Source organism: Loxodonta africana, chromosome X (assembly GCF_030014295.1).
Source record: "Loxodonta africana isolate mLoxAfr1 chromosome X, mLoxAfr1.hap2, whole genome shotgun sequence".
NCBI classification, from domain to species: domain Eukaryota; kingdom Metazoa; phylum Chordata; class Mammalia; order Proboscidea; family Elephantidae; genus Loxodonta; species Loxodonta africana.
In genome coordinates, this window is record NC_087369.1 from 171,849,663 (window position 1) to 171,865,709 (window position 16,047).

Consider the following 16,047-nt stretch of genomic DNA (forward strand, 5'->3'; position numbering starts at 1 on the left):
TCTTGGCTTATGTACAGGTTCTGCATGAGCACAATTAAGTGTTCTGACATTCCCATTCTTTGCAGTGTTATCCATAATTTGTTATAAGTCACTCAGTCGAATGCCTTTGCGTAGTCATTAAAACATAGGTAAACATCTTTCTCGTATTCTTTGCTTTCAGCTAGAATTTATCTGACATCAGCAATGATATCCCTGGTTCCACGTCCTCTTCTGAATCTGGCCTGAATTTCTGGTAGTTCCCTGTTGATGTACTGCTGCAGCTGCTTTTGAATGATTTTCAGCATAATTTTACTTGCGTGTGATATTAATAATTTCCACAGTCTGTTAGGTCACCTTTCTTTGGAATGGGCACAAGTATGGGCCTCTTCCAGTCAGTTGGCCAGGCAGCTGTCTTCCAAATTTCTTGACATAGGTGAGTGAGCACCTCTAGTGCTGCATCTGTTCTCTACAGCATCTCAACTGGTATTCCATCAATTCATGGAGCCTTGTTTTCATCAGTGCCTTCATTGCAGCTTGGGCTTCTTCTTCCTTCAGTATCATCAGTTCCTGATCATGTGCTGCCTCCTGAAATGGTTGAATGTTGACCAGTTCTTTTTGTTTTTACACTTGGGCTTTGATCTGAATGCTTCTTAGAGAAGTAACTGAAAGTAGTTTAGGTTCCTAGGGCTTTGACCATGAGTTTTTGTATTTTTTGTCTGTTTTTAATTAATTCTGTGTCACTGTGTTCTTGCTGCCTCTTATCTTCTTGCCAATCATGGTTGGTATTTTATATGCAGTCATCTTTTTGGACTTGGCTTCAAACTGTATTGGCATAGTTGAGATCTTATTCTTTCTTCCCCCAGTTAAAAAAAAAAGCATAAATTACATCTTTAAAACTTGCTAATTGCATTAACTTGTTTATTGATCAAGTTTGTAGTTCATTTTTTCAAAGAACCGGTTACTGGTGTCATTTATAAGCTCCATTTTTATATCTATATTTCTGCTTTTAGTTTTAGTACTACATATTTTGGCTTCTTACTCTGTTTCTTTTTTAAATTTCTTCTGCAGAAACTCAGCACACTCACTAGTGTTCCTTTTGCCTCTTTTTTCTTTTCCCCCTTTCTTTTTCTTTTATTTAAACTTCTGCAGCAGATACATTTTGATGTTTTAGTTACGTGTTAGAAGTATTTTAATGATTCTGTAATAGTGTTCTGTTTCCTCCTTGTTTTAGTTATTATTTCAAGAAGGAAGCTAACAGTTACCAAGAATCACCTGTTTGGTGCCATGCCCTGCAAGAACTGCTTTCTGGTAGGTTTTTTAATCCTTACCTCGGCACAATCTGGTAGCGGTAATACTAACTGCAATTTGCCGATGAGGGGCCTGAGGCTCAAATAAAGTCACGCAAATAATCTCTTTAAGTCTACTACACTGCTTAACAAATGAGTATTGACGAAGATCCCTGTGGTTAGACAATTTTCAGTCCATTTCGTTGGTGTATTGTGAATTGTGTAGACTTTTCTGCCCCCAGTCTCTACCCATTATTAACCGGTTTTGTCAGCACCATTTGTTTAAAGAAAAAACAACTGTCTTTTCCCCATTTGGAGTCCTGGTGGCACAGTGGTTAAGAGCTTGGCTGCTAAACAGAGGATTGGCAGTTTGAATCCACTAGCTGCTCCTTGGAAACCCCGTGGGGCAGTTCTACCCTGTCCTGTAGGGTCGCTATGAGTCGGAATCCACTCAACAGCAATGGGTTTTTAATGTGTTTTTCACCCATTTAATCAACTTTAATCTTTTTAAAGATCAGCAGACTGTAGGCGGATGATTTAGGTCTCTGGGTTCTTGATTCTGTTCTATTGGTCTATGTGTCTGTCACTGTACCATTACCAGGCTGTTTTGACTGCTATTGCTGCATAGTAGGTTCTGAGATCAAGTAGTGTGAGGCCTCCTACTTTGTTCTTTTTCTTGAAGAAATGTTCCCATTTTTAAGAGAATACAGAAACATTTCATATGATATCCATCATGAAGATAATGAAGAAACTGACTAAACACCCATTCCGGAACCTCTTAAAATTGCTCCTATTCTCAAAAAAAAGACCAGGGTTCTGTTCTTTTCACTGTGATCCATGTGGTTAGGCAATTTTCAGTCTATTTTGTCAGTTTATTGTGAATTGTATAGACTTTTCTGTCTCCAGTTTCTACCCATAAGAATCACTTTATACACTCTTACGTACCTTATGTCACTCTCTGTGGCTAAGAAAATCTTCAGTGGCTCCCTACTGCCTCCAATGCCCTTTCTTCCCAACCTCCCACTCCTCACCCCAAGATTTACGGGATGTATTCTGTGTGTTCCAGTCTCCTGGGATATGACAGACTGTCTTGTACTTTTAAAAATGTTATCCCCTTTGTCTGGCGTTCCCTCTTCTCAACCTGCTGCTCAAATCCCACCTACCTTCCCAGCTTTCCCGGGGAAGTTAGTCTGCCAAGTCCTCCAGTTTTCCGTAATACATAATTGTTGTTGTTGTTAGCTTACAACAGAACAAAACATTGCCTGGTCCTGCATCATCCTCACATTTGCCAGCGTGTTTGAGTCCATTGCTGTGGCTGTTACGCCAATCCATCTCTCTGAGGGTCGTTCACACCCTCATTGGCTCTCTACTTCACCAACATGATGTCTTCCTCTAGTGACTGATCCCTTCTCAAGACGTGTCCAGAGTAATCGAGTTGGACGATGTTCTGTTGTGATCTATAAGGTTTTCATTGGCCAATTTTCAGAAGTAGATCTCCAGGCCTTTCTTTCTAGTCTGTCTTAGCCTGGAAGCTCTGCTGAAACCTGTCCACCATGGGTGTCCGTGCTGATATTTGAAATACCTGTGGCATAGCTTCCAGCATCATAGCAGTATGACAAACTTGCAGACAAGTGGTGGGCAATAAATCATTCTTACTTGTTGATAAATCATCCCCTTTTACCACTCCTAGTAGTCTTTGAGTATCTTGTGGGTAGAGACGGTTTTTTTCTCATCTTGTTATATCCCACACATTACAGGCATTCAAACAATTTTTAAAAATTTTAAATTCCATTTGTGCTTATTATATATTAGTGCCCCCGATCCTTTTTTTCCCCTGAAGAGATCCATATGCATGTAAAGAAAGTGTATTTTTGTGTACTGATATTTAATTCAGTCTAACCATGCTATTTTTGTCTACTCTAGTGCTTATTTCCATAGTTTTCTTAGGAACTTTGTCTACTTAGTCTGTCATATTTACTATGGTAATAAACTGCTTCCCTTGTCCTTACCCAGGCCTGGTAAACCTTTGTTATCTCCTTTCTTATAGCTGGTTTGACTTTTGACATTGGTTTCAAGTGTGACTCTGGAATGCAACAGATTTAGATTTTATTTTACAATCCAGTGACCTTTTTATAGGGTTGCGTAGAGAGACTAGTGCCGCCCCCACCCCCCCCGACCAAAAAAAGTCTACATCCTGATCCTTGGAACTTGTGAACATGTTACGTGGCAAAGGAAATTAAGGAAGCAGATGGAATTAAGGTTGTTATTCAGTTGACCTTAAAATAGGGAGATTATCCTGGATTCTCTGGGTAACCTAGTTGTAGTCTCCAGGATCCTTACATGTGGGAGAAGGAGGCAGAGTGATTTGATATGAGGAGGACTCAACTTTCCATTGTTGGCTTGAAGATAGAAGAAGGAGGTAATGAGATAAGAAATGTAGGTCGACTCAAACTGGAAAAGGCAAGGAAACAGATTCTCCCCTCGAGCCTCCGGAAGGAGCCAGCCCTGCTGACCCCTTGATTTTAGTCCAGTGAAACTCTTACTGAACTTCTGACCTCCAAAACTGTAAGATAATAAATTTTGGGTTTTTTTTAAGCCACTGAGTTTGTGGTTAAGAGCTCGGGTGCTAACCAGAAGCGTGGTAGTTCCAGTCCCCCAGCTGTTCCTTGGAAACCCTATGGAGCAGTCCTACTCTGTCCTATAGGGTCGCCATGAGTCAGAATCGACTTGAAGGCAACGGGTCTGGTTTTGGAAGTTTGTGGGAATTTTATGTACAATAGGAAACTAATAAGACCTTTCGATCCAATTGTATTTTTCTAATTCCAGTATTTGAATTATAAATTGTATTTTGTACTGTGTGTACTCCTTTAAGTTCATCTGTTTCCTTTTCATTTTTCAAATAATAAACATAAAACTCTTAATTTCTCTTTAAATTATGGCAAAAGGTAATTGTGAAACAACCACTTTTCCAACATTTTAAGCATTTTGGTATGTCTGTTTTCACTATTCTTACTGTTCTTTTATTAAATAAGAAAACTCTCTTACTAGGGTGGTAATTAATTTACGGGGTTTACTCTCCCTCCCCAACCTCATCTTTTTTTTTTTTTGTTTATAGTCTTATACTTCTTTAGAAAAGCTTCCACCTCTGTGTATTATCTAATTCATCTGTGAATCCTATGTTTATCATTATCCTTCTGTTTGTTAATATTCTCCACTTATTTTAAGTATTTTTATCTGCTTTCAAATCCCTTGTTTCTGGTAATGATATTTGTAGCTGTGGGCTTTGCTTGATGAATTGGTTCTGATTCTCTAGATTTTGCAATATTCTCCTTCTGCTCTCAGAATTTTCTTGTTTCCAGCTTTTGCATTCCAATCACCAGTAATTATCAGTGCATCCTAACTGCATGTTCAATCCATTTCAGACTGCAGCAGCTGATAAAAATCTTCTATTTCTTCATCTTTAGCCTTAGTGGTTGGTGCATAAATTTGAATAATAGTCCTATTAACTGATTTTCCTTGTAGGCGTGTGGATATTATCCTATCACTGACAGCGTTGTACTTCAGGATAGATCTTGAAATGTTCTTTTTGATGATGAATGCAACACCATCCCTCTTCAAGTTGTCATTCCCAGCATAGTAGACTATAAGATTGTCCAATTCAAAATGGCCAATACCAGTCCGTTTCAGCTCACTAATGCCTAGGATATCAATGTTTATGCATTCCATTTCATTTTTGACAATTTCCAATTTTCCTAGATCCATACTTTGTACATTCCAAGTTCCGATTATTAATGGATGTTTGCAGCTGTTTCTTCTCATTTTGAGTCGTGCCACATCAGCGAATGAAGGTCCCAAAAGCTTCACACCATCCACGTCATTAAGGTCGACTCTACTTTGAGGAGGCAGCTCTTCCCTAGTCATCTTTTGAGTGCCTTCCAACCTGGGGGGCTCATCTTCCAGCACTATATCAGACAGTGTTCTGCTGCTATTCATAAGGTTTTCACTGGCAAATGCCTTTCAGAAGTAGACTACCAGATCCTCCTTCCTAGTCTGTCTTAGTCTGGAAGCTCAGCTGAAACCTGTCTGCCATGGGTGACCCTGCTGGTATCTGAATACTGGTGGCATAGATTCCAGCATCACAGCAGTACACAAGCCCCCACAGTGTGATGGACTGACAGACACGTGGGGGATCGGTAGTTGGAAAATATGGCTTTGGTGATGGGAAACAATGCCGGAGATGGGATGATAGAATTTTGCAAGACCAATGACTTCTTCATTGAAAATACCTTCTTTCACCAACATAAGTGGCAACTCTACGTATGGACTTCACCAGATGGAACACACAGGAATCAAATCGACTACATCTGTGGAAAGAGACGATGGAAAAGCTCAATATCATCGGTCAGAACAAGGCCAGGGGCCGACTGTGGAACAGACCATCAATTGCTCATATGCATGTTCAAGCTGAAACTGAAGAAAGTCAGAGCAAGTCCACGAGAGCCAAAATACGACCTTGAATATATCCCACCTGAATTTAGAGACCATCTCAAGAACAGATTTGACGCGTTGAACACTAATGACAGAAGACCAGGTGAATTGTGGAATGACATCGAGGACATCATCCATGAAGAAAGCAAGAGGTCAATAAAAAGACAGGAGAGAAATAAAATACCTAAACGGATGTCAGAAGAGACTATGAACCTTGCTTTTGAAAGTCCAGTAGCTAAAGCAAAAGGAAAAAATGATGAAGTAAAAGAACTGAACAGAAAATTTGAAAGGGCATCTCGAGAAGACAAAGTAAAGTATTAAAATGACATGTGCAAAGAGCTGGAGATAGAAAACCAAAAGGGAAGAACACGCTCAGTGTTTCTCAAGCTGAACTGAAGAAGAAATTCAAGCCTGGAGTTGCAATAGTGAAGGATTCTATGGGGAAAATATTAAAAGATGCAGGAAGCATCAAAAGAAGATGGAAGGAATACACAGAGTCATTATACCAAAAAGAGTTAGTTGATCTTCAGCCATTTCAAGAGCTAGCATATGATTAGGAAAGGATGGTACTGAAGGAAGAAGTCCAAGCTCACCTGAAGGCATTGGCAGAAAACAAGGCTCCAGGAATTGACGGAATATCAATTGAGATGTTTCAACAAACAGATGCAGTGCTGGAGGTGCTCACTCGTCTATGCCAAGAAATATGGAAGACAGCTTCCTGGCCAACTGACTGGAAGAGATTCATATTTATGCCTATTCCCAAGAAAGGGGATCCAACCGAATGTGGAAATTATAGAACAATATCATTAATATCACACCCAAGCACAATTTTGCTGAAGATCATTCAAAAACGGCTGCAGCAGTATATCAACAGGGAACTGCCAGAAATTCAGGCCGGTTTCAGAAGAGGACGTGGAACCAAGGATATCATTTCTGATGTCAGATGGATCGTGGCTGAAAGCAGAGACTACCAGAAGGATGTTTGCCTGTATTTTATTGACTATGCAAAGGCATTCGACTGTGTGGACCATAACAAATTATAAATAACATTGTGGAGAATGGGAATTCCAGAACACTTAATTGTGCTCATGAGGAACCTTTACATAGATCAAGAGGCAGTCGTTTGGACAGAACAAGGGGATACTGAGTGGTTTAAAATCAGGAAAGGTGTGTGCCAGGGCTGCAATCTTTCACCATACCTATTCAATCTGTATGCTGAGCAAATAATCCGAGAAGCTGGACTATATGAAAAAGAACCAGGCATCAGGATTAGAGGAAGACTCATCAACAACTTGCCTTATGCAGATCACATGACCTTGCTTGCTGAAAGTGAAAAGGACTTGAAGCACTTATTAATGAAGATCAAAGACCACAGCCTTCAGTATGGCTTGCACCTCAACATAAAACAAAAATCCTCACAACTGGGCCAGTGAGCAACTTCACGATAATTGGAGAAGAGATTGAAGTTGTCAAGGATTTCGTTTTACTTGGATCCACAATCAACAGCCATGGAAGCAGCAGTCAAGAAATCAAACAACACATTGCATTGGGTAAATCTGCTGCAAAAGACCTCTTTAAAGTGTTGAAAAGTGAAGATGTCACCTTGAAGACTAAGGTGCGCCTGACCTTAGCCATGGTATCTTCAATTCGCATCATATGCATGTGAAAGCTGGACAATGAATGAGGAAGACCTAAGAAGAATTGACATCTTTGCATTGTGGTGTTGGCAAAGAATATTGAATATACCACGGACTCCCAAAAGAATGAATAAATCTGTCTTGGAAGAGGTACAACCAGAATGCTCCTTAAAGCAAGGATGGCAGGACTGTGTCTTACATACTTTGGACATGTTGTGAGGAGGAATCAGCCCCTGGAGAAGGACATCATGCTTGGCAAAGTACCGGGTCAGTGGAAAAGAGGAAGACCTTTAGTGAGGTGGATTGACTCAGTGGCTGCAACAGTGTGCTGAAGCATAACAAAGATTGTAAGTATGGCGCAGGACTGGGCAGTGTTTCATTCTGTTGTGCGTAGGGTCGCTATGAGTTGGAACTGACTTGACAGCAGCTCACAACAGCAACAGTCTCTCAGAATAAGTCATCCGGGCTGGAGGAAAAAAAAAAAAAACCCATCAAAGTTGGTTCGATTCCTACTCATAGCAACCCTATAGGATTGAGTAGAACTGCCTCATAGGGTTTCCAAGGCTGTAATTTTTACAGAAGCAGACTCCCACATCTTTCTCCCATGGAGCAGCTGGTGGGTTTGAACTGCCAGCCTTTCAGTTAGCAGCTGAACGCTTTAAGCACTGCGCCACCAGGGCCCCTTAGTTTGTGATAATAACTTCTATTAGCTTGTGAACCTCCCACCCCTCCCCAAGCCCTTTTTTCTCAGTAGTCTAAGAGATGAAGTCATTTCATTTTTTAAATTGTATTTCAAATGAAGGTTTATAGAACAAACTAGCTTCTCCTTAAACAGTACACATATTGTTTTATGATATTGGTTAACAATCCTACAACATGTCAATACTCTCCCTTCTCCACTTTGGGTTCCCTGTTTCCAGCTTTCCTGTCCCCTCCTACCTTAGTCCTTGCCCCTGGGCTCCTGTGCTGCTTTAGTCACATTTTGTTTTATGGTCCTGTCTAATCTTTGTCTGAAGGGTGAACCTCAGGAGTGACTTCATTACTGAGCTAAATGGTGTCTGGGGCCATACTCTTGGGGTTCCTCCAGTCTCTATCAGGCCAGTAAGTCTGGTCTTTTTTTGTGAGTTAGAATTTTGTTCTATATTTTCCTCCAGCTCTGTCCGGGACCCTCTGTTGTGATCCCTGTCAGAGCAGTTAGCGGTGGCAGCTGGGCACCATCCAGTTGTGCTGGACTCAGACTGTTGGAGGCTGTGGTAGTTGTGGTCCATTAGTCCTTTAGACTAAACTTTCCCTAGTGTCTTTTGTTTTCTTCATTCTTCCTTGCTCCTAACAGGGTGAGACCGGTGGAGTATCTCAGATGGCCACCTACAGGCTTTTAAGACCCCAGATGCTACTCACCAAAGTAGAATGTCCTGCCATCCTTGCTTTAAGGAGCATTCTGGTTGTACTAAAGTAGGACATTTTCTTTATAATCTATGTTATACCAATTGAGCTAGATGTTCCCTGAGACCATGGTTCCAACAGCCCCCGTCCCAGTGATTTGGTCCCTCAGGGAGTTTGGATGTATCTATGGAGCTTCTATGACCTTGCCTTGTTACAAGTTGTGCTGGCTTCCCCAGTATCCTGTACTGTCTTACCCTTCACCAAAGCTACCACTTACCTATTGTCTATTTAGTGTTTTTCCATCCCCGCCCCACCCCTCCCTGGCAACCATCGAAGATTGTTTCTCTTTGTGTGGAAACCTTTTCATGAGTTTTTACAGCAGTGGTCTCATACAATATTTGTCCTTTTTTGATTGACTTATTTCACTCAGTATGATGTCCTCCAGATTCATCCATGTTGTAAGATGCTTCGCAGATTCATCGTTGTTCTTTATCGTTGTGTGGTATTCCATTGTGTGTATGTACCATAGTTTATCAGGTCCTCTGTTGAAGGGCATCTAGGTTGTTTCCATCTTTTTGCTATTGTGAACAATGCTGCAGTAAACATGGGTGTGCATATGTCTATTCATGTGAATAGACATTTTTCTCTAGGATATATTCCTAGGAGTGAAATTGCTGGATCATATGGTATTTTTTTTTCTAGCTTTTTAAGGAAGTCCCATATAGTTTCCTAAAGTGGTTGTATCCTTTTGCATTCCCACCAGCAGTGCATGAGAGTTCCAACCTCCCCGCAGCCTCTCCAACATATATTATTTCATTTTGTTGTTGTTTTTTTTAATTTGTTCCAGTAATGCTGGGGTGAGATGGTATCTCATTGTGGTTTTGATTTGTATTTCTCTAATGGCTAGAGATCACAAGCGTTTCCTCACGTGTCTGTTAGCTGCTTGAATATCTTCTTTGGCGAAGTGTCTGTTCATTTCCTTTGCCCATTTTCTAATTGAGTTATTTGTCTTTTTGTTGTGGAGGTACTGAATTTTCCTGTAGATTTTAGAGATTACACCTTTGTCAGATTTGTAATAGCCAAAAATTTTTTCCCAGTCTGTAAGTTCTTTTTTTACTCTTTTGGTAAAGTCTTGAGCATAAATGTTTAATTTTTAGAAGATCTCAGTTATCTAGCTTATCTTCTAGAGTTTGTGTGTAATTAGTTATGCTTTCTATCCTGTTAATTCCATGTATTAGGGTCTCTAGTATTGGTCTTATTTTTTCTTCTATGATCTTTATAGTTTTTGGTCTTATGATCCATTTTGAGTTAGTTTTTGTGTAGGGTGTGAGGTATGGGTCCTGTTTCATTTTTTTGCAGATGGACATCCAGTTTTGCAAGCACTATTTGTTAAAAAGACTGTGTTTTCCCCATTTGATGGACTTTGGGACCTTATCGAATATTAGGTAACTGTAGGGAAATGGATTTACATCTGGATTCTCAATTCTGTCCCATTGGTCAATGTATCTGTCATTGTACCAGTATCAGGTTGTTTTGACTACCATAGCTGTATAGTAGGTTCTGAGGAGGTCAAGTAGTGTGAGTCCTCCTACTTTATTCTTGTTCAATAGTGCTTTACTTATCCGAGGCCTCTTCCCTTTCCATATAAAGTTAATGATTAATTTTTCCATCTCTTTAAAGAATGTTGTTGGTATTTGGATTGGGGTTGCATGGTATTCGTAGATTCCTTTGGGTAGAATTGTCGTTTCCACATTGTTGAGTCTACCTATCCATTGGCATCGTATGTTTTTCCATTATGTAGGTCTCTTGGTTTCTTGCAGTAGTGGTTTGTAGTTTTCTTTGTACAGGTCTTTTACATCCCTGGTGAGATTTATTCCTAAGTATTTTATTTTTTAGGGGCTATTATAAATGGTATTGTTTTCCTCATTTCCTTTTTGTCAGTCACATTACTGATATATATGAATCCAACTGATTTTTGTGTTTTTGTCTTGTAGCCTGTTACTCTGCTGAATCTATTAGTTCCAGTAGTTTTCTTGTGAAGCCTTTTGGGTTTTCTATGTATAGTATCATATCATCCGCAAATAGGGAGAGTTTAACTTCTTCATTACCAATTTGGATGCCCTTTATTTCTGTTTCTTGCCTTATTGCTCTAGCTAGGACTTCCAACACAATGTTAAATAAAAAAAAAAAAGGAGTGGTGATAAAAGCCATCCTCGTTTTGTTCCTGTTCTCAAGGGGAGTGTTTTCAGCCTATCTCCATTAAGAATGATGTTGGCTGTTGGTTTTGTATAGATGCCTTTAGTATGTTGAGGAATTACCCTTCTATGCCTGTTTTATTGAGAGTTTTTTTTTTAAATCAGGAATGGGTGTTGAACTTTGTCAAGTGACTTTTCTGCATTGATCGAGATGATCATGTGATTATTTTTGTGGTAGATTACATTGATTGATTTTCTAATGTTGAACTATCCTTGTATGCCTGGTATGAATCCTATTTGGTTGTGTGTATCATTTTTTTGATATGATGCTGAATTCTGTTGGTTAGAATTTTATTGAGAATTTTTGCATCTATATTCATGAGAGATATTAATCTGTAATTTTTTTTGGCCTGGTTTTGATATAAGGGTTATGCCGGCATCATAGAATGAATTCAGAAGTAACCCTTCCTTTTCTATGCCCTAAAATAGTTTGCATAGTACTGGTGTAAGCTCTTCTCTGAATGTTTGGAAGAATTCTCCAGCAAAGGCATCTGAGCAAGGGTTTTTTTTGTTGGGAGTTTTTTTTTTTTTTTTTTTTTTAGCCTTTTCGATCTCTTGTCATTGGTCAGTTCAGATTTTCAATGTTATTTTGTGTTAGTGTGGGTAGGTAATGCATTTGTAGAAATTTGTCCATTTGTTCTAGGTTTTCCAATTTGTTGCAGTATGGTTTTTTGTAATACTCTGTTATGCTCCTTTTTATTTCAGTTTGGTCGGTTGTAATGTCCCCCATTTCATTCCTTATTTAGGTTATTTGCATCCTTTTCTGTTTTTCTTTTGTTAGTTTGGCCAGTGGTTTTTTGATTTTGTTGATCTTTTCAAAGAACCAACTTTTGGTTTTGTTGATTCTTTGTTTTCTGTTCTCTATTTCATTTATTTCTGGCCGGATCTTTATTATTTCCTTTCTTCTTGTGGCTGTGGGCTTCTTTTGTTGTTCTCATTTTGTTCCAGATATGTACTTAATGTTTTGATTTTGTCCCTTTTTTGGTGTGTGCATCTATTGCTATAAGTTGACCTCTGAGCACTACGTTTGCTGTGTCTCAAAAGTTTTGGTATGATGTGTTTTCATTCTCATTTAATTATAGGAATTTTTTTATTTCATATTTGATTTCTTCTCTTACCCGGTGGTTTTTAAGCAGAGTGTTATTCAGTTTCCATACAATCGATTTTTTTCCTTGTGCTTCCTGTTGTTAATTTCTACTTTGATGGCGTTGTGATCAGAGAAGATACTTTGTATTATCTCAGTGTTTTGGATTTTGTTGAGGGTTGCTTCGTGGCCTAAGATGTGGTCTATTCTGGAGAATGGTCCATGTGTGTTGGAAAAGAATGTGTACTTTGCAGCTGTTGGGTGGAGTGTTCTGTATATGTCTGTGAGGTCAAGTTGCCTAATTGCGGCCTTTAGATTTTCTGTATCTTTGTTGAGTTTCTTTCTAGATTTGTCCTTTACTGAGAGTGGTATGTTGAAGCCTACTATTATTGTGGAACTATCAATTTCTCTTTTCAGTGCTGTTAGAGTTTGTCTTATGTATTTTGGAGCCCTGTCATTCGGTGCATAGATGTTAATATGGTTATGTCTTCATGATGGACCATCCTGTTAATCACTATATAGTGCCCTTCTTTATCTTTTATGGTAGATTTTGTTTTCAAGTCTATTTTATCTGAGATTAGTATTGCCACTCCTGCTCTTTTTTGGTAGGTGTTTGCTTGATGTATTTTTTTACATCCTTTGATTTTTAATAAATTTCTCTTTGTTTTTAAGGTGTGTCTCTTTTAGACAGCATATTGATGGATCCTGTTTTTTTTTTTTTTTAATCCATTCTGTCACTCTCTGGCTCTTTACGGGTGCATTTAGGCCATTTACGTTCAGCGTAATTATTGATAGGTGTGAGTTTATTGCTGTCATTTTGTAGTGCCTTTTTTTTGTGTGTGTGTGGTGCCGATGTTTTCTTCGTCCTCTTACTCTCCTGTGCTGAATTCCTTTTGTTTGTGGTGGGTTTTTTTTCCACTTCTTTTGTTTTTGTAGATTTTGTTTTTACTGAGACTTTATATGTCTCCTTTTTATTTTGATGAGTAGGTTTGTTAACTTTATTTTTGTTTTCCTTGAAATTTACCCTTATCTTCCTAAGTTTGAACCAGTCTATTATTACTTGGTATCACCTTGCCTTCGTCTTCATTAGAAAATGCTATATCTACATTGTTTATTCCCTCTTTTATTGTTCTGATGTTGTTGTCATTTACAGGTTAGCCTCGCTGGTTCCCTGTTGTAAATCTTTTGCTTTTAATAGTCCTTCAGAGTTCATTTCCTAGATTGGTATCTGGCTGGTGCAATCTTGTATCCTAGATTCAGGCTGTCGTCTGCTGTTGTTTGTTCTCAAACTGAAGGAGTCCCTGTAATAATTCCTGTAAGTTTGGTTTGGTTTTTACATATCCCCTTAATTTTTATTTGTCTGGAAGTGTCCTAATTTCACCATCATATTTGAATGAGAGTTTTGCAGGATATATTATTCATGGTTGGCAATTTTTTTCTTTCAAGGTTTTATATATGTCATCCCATTACCTTTTTGCCTGTGTGGTTTCTGCCAAATAATCAGAACTTAGTCTTACTGTTTCCCTTCTGTATATGACTTTTCGTTTTTCTCGAGCTGCTCTCAGGATTCTTTCTTTGTCTTTGGTTTTAGTGATTGTGATTATGATATGCCTTGGTGAGTTTCTTTTGGGGTTTATCCTATATGGTGTTTGTTGAGCTTCTTGGATGGTCAGCTTTTCATCTTTCCTGATATTAGGGAAGTTTTCTGTCAGCAGTCCTTCAGTGATCCTCTCTGTGTTTTCCATTTTCTCCCCCTGTTCTGGAACTCCGATCACTTGCAGATTTTTTGTTTTGATTGTATCCCACATCATTCTCAGGGTTTCTTCATTTTTCTGATTTTACCTTGAACAAAGTGGTATTCAAGTATTTGTCTTCAATTTCACTGATCCTGTCTTTCATTGTTTCAGACCTGCTCCTCAGACCTTCTATGTCATTGTCCATTTTTAAAATCTTGTTGTGTATATTTCTAATTGTTATTTTTGTATGATTTCCAGTTGTGAATTTATTTTGACATTTTGTTCCTGTATTATTTTTCTGAATTCTTCCATTTTTCTGTCTGTATTTTCCATAAATTTGCCTATTTTTTCCTCATTTTTTGTCTGCTTTTTGCTTCAACTCTCAGACAGCTCTGAATATTAGAGATTAGAATTCCCTGCCAGGTAGTTCCAGTGCCTTTTCTTCTACTAGAAAGTCATCTGGTGTTTTATTTTGGATGCCTACTGGAACCGCCCTGTTCTTTTTTTTTATGTTTTGATATTGCCTATTGTCTTCTAGAAATTCAGTAGTTATTTTATTTGTTTATTGATTGTAAATTTGTTTGTCTCATCCTGCTTTTTTGTTTTATTTGGTTATGTCTGAGTAGGCGGGCTATATGTTGTTTGTTGTTTGCTTGTTTGTGGGCAGGATATTTTTCACCTCGTCCAATGTGTAGGGCCAGTCGCTCAGCTGTGGTGCAGCAGGGCAGGTTCAGCTGAAGGGGCAGGGCTTGGATGAGTTGTTTATGGCATGTACTGGGGCCGACAAGGTGAGTCAGGGGTCAGTGAAGGGCAGTTTCTGGTAGGCCATGCCTGTGCTGCTCAGGGGTGCAATGTTCAGCACACGGTGTAGATAGGCAGGAGGAGGGAGGGGAAGGGGGGCGGTTGTGTTGTGTGGAGCTAGATGGGGTATGGGACAGAAGAGAGAGGAGAGAGAAAAAGTGCCGAAAAAAAAAGAAGTGCTGAGGGAGCCTGCTGTTGGTGTGGAGAGACGAGAAATGGAGAAATGAGAAAAAGGAAAACTGAAAATAAACAAAAACAAAAAATTCAATAAATGTCCCCAGGGATTGCACTGGCATGGCTGCACAGACTGGGACAGTGGGCTCCCAGGTCGCACAGTGCAGCCTAGTTAGAAGGGTTGGAGATGGCACACAGCCTCAGGTATTTGGGAGACAGGAAAAGAAGGTACATGGAAAGAGATAAGAAACCGAGAAATGAAGAAAAAGAGAAAGAGAAAACAAACATGCAGAAAAGAAGAAGAAAAAAAAAGCCCCCAGTGATCCCACCAACATGGTGGAGCAGACTGGGGAAGCAATTCCCCAGCCAATCAGTTCTTCACAGCCTGTCAAGAAGAAGCACACGGAGTCAGGTGTTTTCAGGGAAAGGAGGGGGAGGAGGTGAGAGGCAAGGAAAAAACCAAAAGAAGCCAAAAAAAGCAACAGCAGCAACAAAGAAATGTCACTTAAGGAGTTGACCGGTGTGGGCTGGATGAATCCACGTGGCATGGAGCTGGCATCTCCTTGGCCGTGGTGGCCCAGCCTGCTGGGAAGTGGCAGATTGGCCTGCTGGGAAGCAGCAGATGCTGTTAAGAGGGAAGGGGGAGGTGGGAAAGCGTGTATCCCTGGTTACTGGGTGCTCTGTCTCCTGCTGAATCTACTTTCCTGTGCTCCCTGTCTGCCGATCTCCGACAGGAGTCCAAGGTGGTGTATCCATGGTGTGTTAGCTGATAGGGGACCTCCGCTCATTTCTGTCCTAGCTCTCTGTTTTCTGTTAGTTTCTTATTCCATTTGATGCTTGGTTGAGTTCTTTATCTCTTCATTTGATGCTTAGGGTTCCAAGACTGATGTTTGTCTCTGTTTTACTTAGGATTTTTGTATCTTTGCTTTGGAGGGATGGCGTGGTGCTTCTGTCTATAGCGGCATGTTGTCTCCGCTGGCTGGGATGAAGTCATTTTTATCTTGGTATCTTTCAGTGCTAGTGCTCTTTTCTTTTGTGGCAGCTTTAGTAATAACAACTAACCTGTATTTAGTGCAGTGGTCATGAAACTGTGGTCCACAGACCCCTGGGGGACTTTGAGACCCTTTCCAGGAGTCTGCAAGGTCAAAACCATTTTCATAATGACACCAAGACCATAGTGGCCTTTTTCTCTGTTGACGTTGGCACTGCTGGTACAAAAGCAAT

General features: G+C 39.7%; 1 protein-coding gene across 4 annotated transcripts in view; it reads left to right on the forward strand.

Moving 5' to 3' along the window:
- The window catches only part of LOC100664033 (transmembrane protein 185A), a 58,709-nt gene that overhangs the window by 13,173 nt on the left and 29,489 nt on the right, over window positions 1-16,047 (forward strand). The window contains exon 2 of one of the 4 annotated variants that reach the window (XM_064277688.1): window positions 1,211-1,287. The exons of the other annotated variants lie outside the window; for them this stretch is intronic. The gene's annotated coding sequence lies outside the window, so the exon portion shown is untranslated. The remainder of the gene's footprint in view (window positions 1-1,210; window positions 1,288-16,047) is intronic. 4 annotated transcript variants of the gene reach the window in all.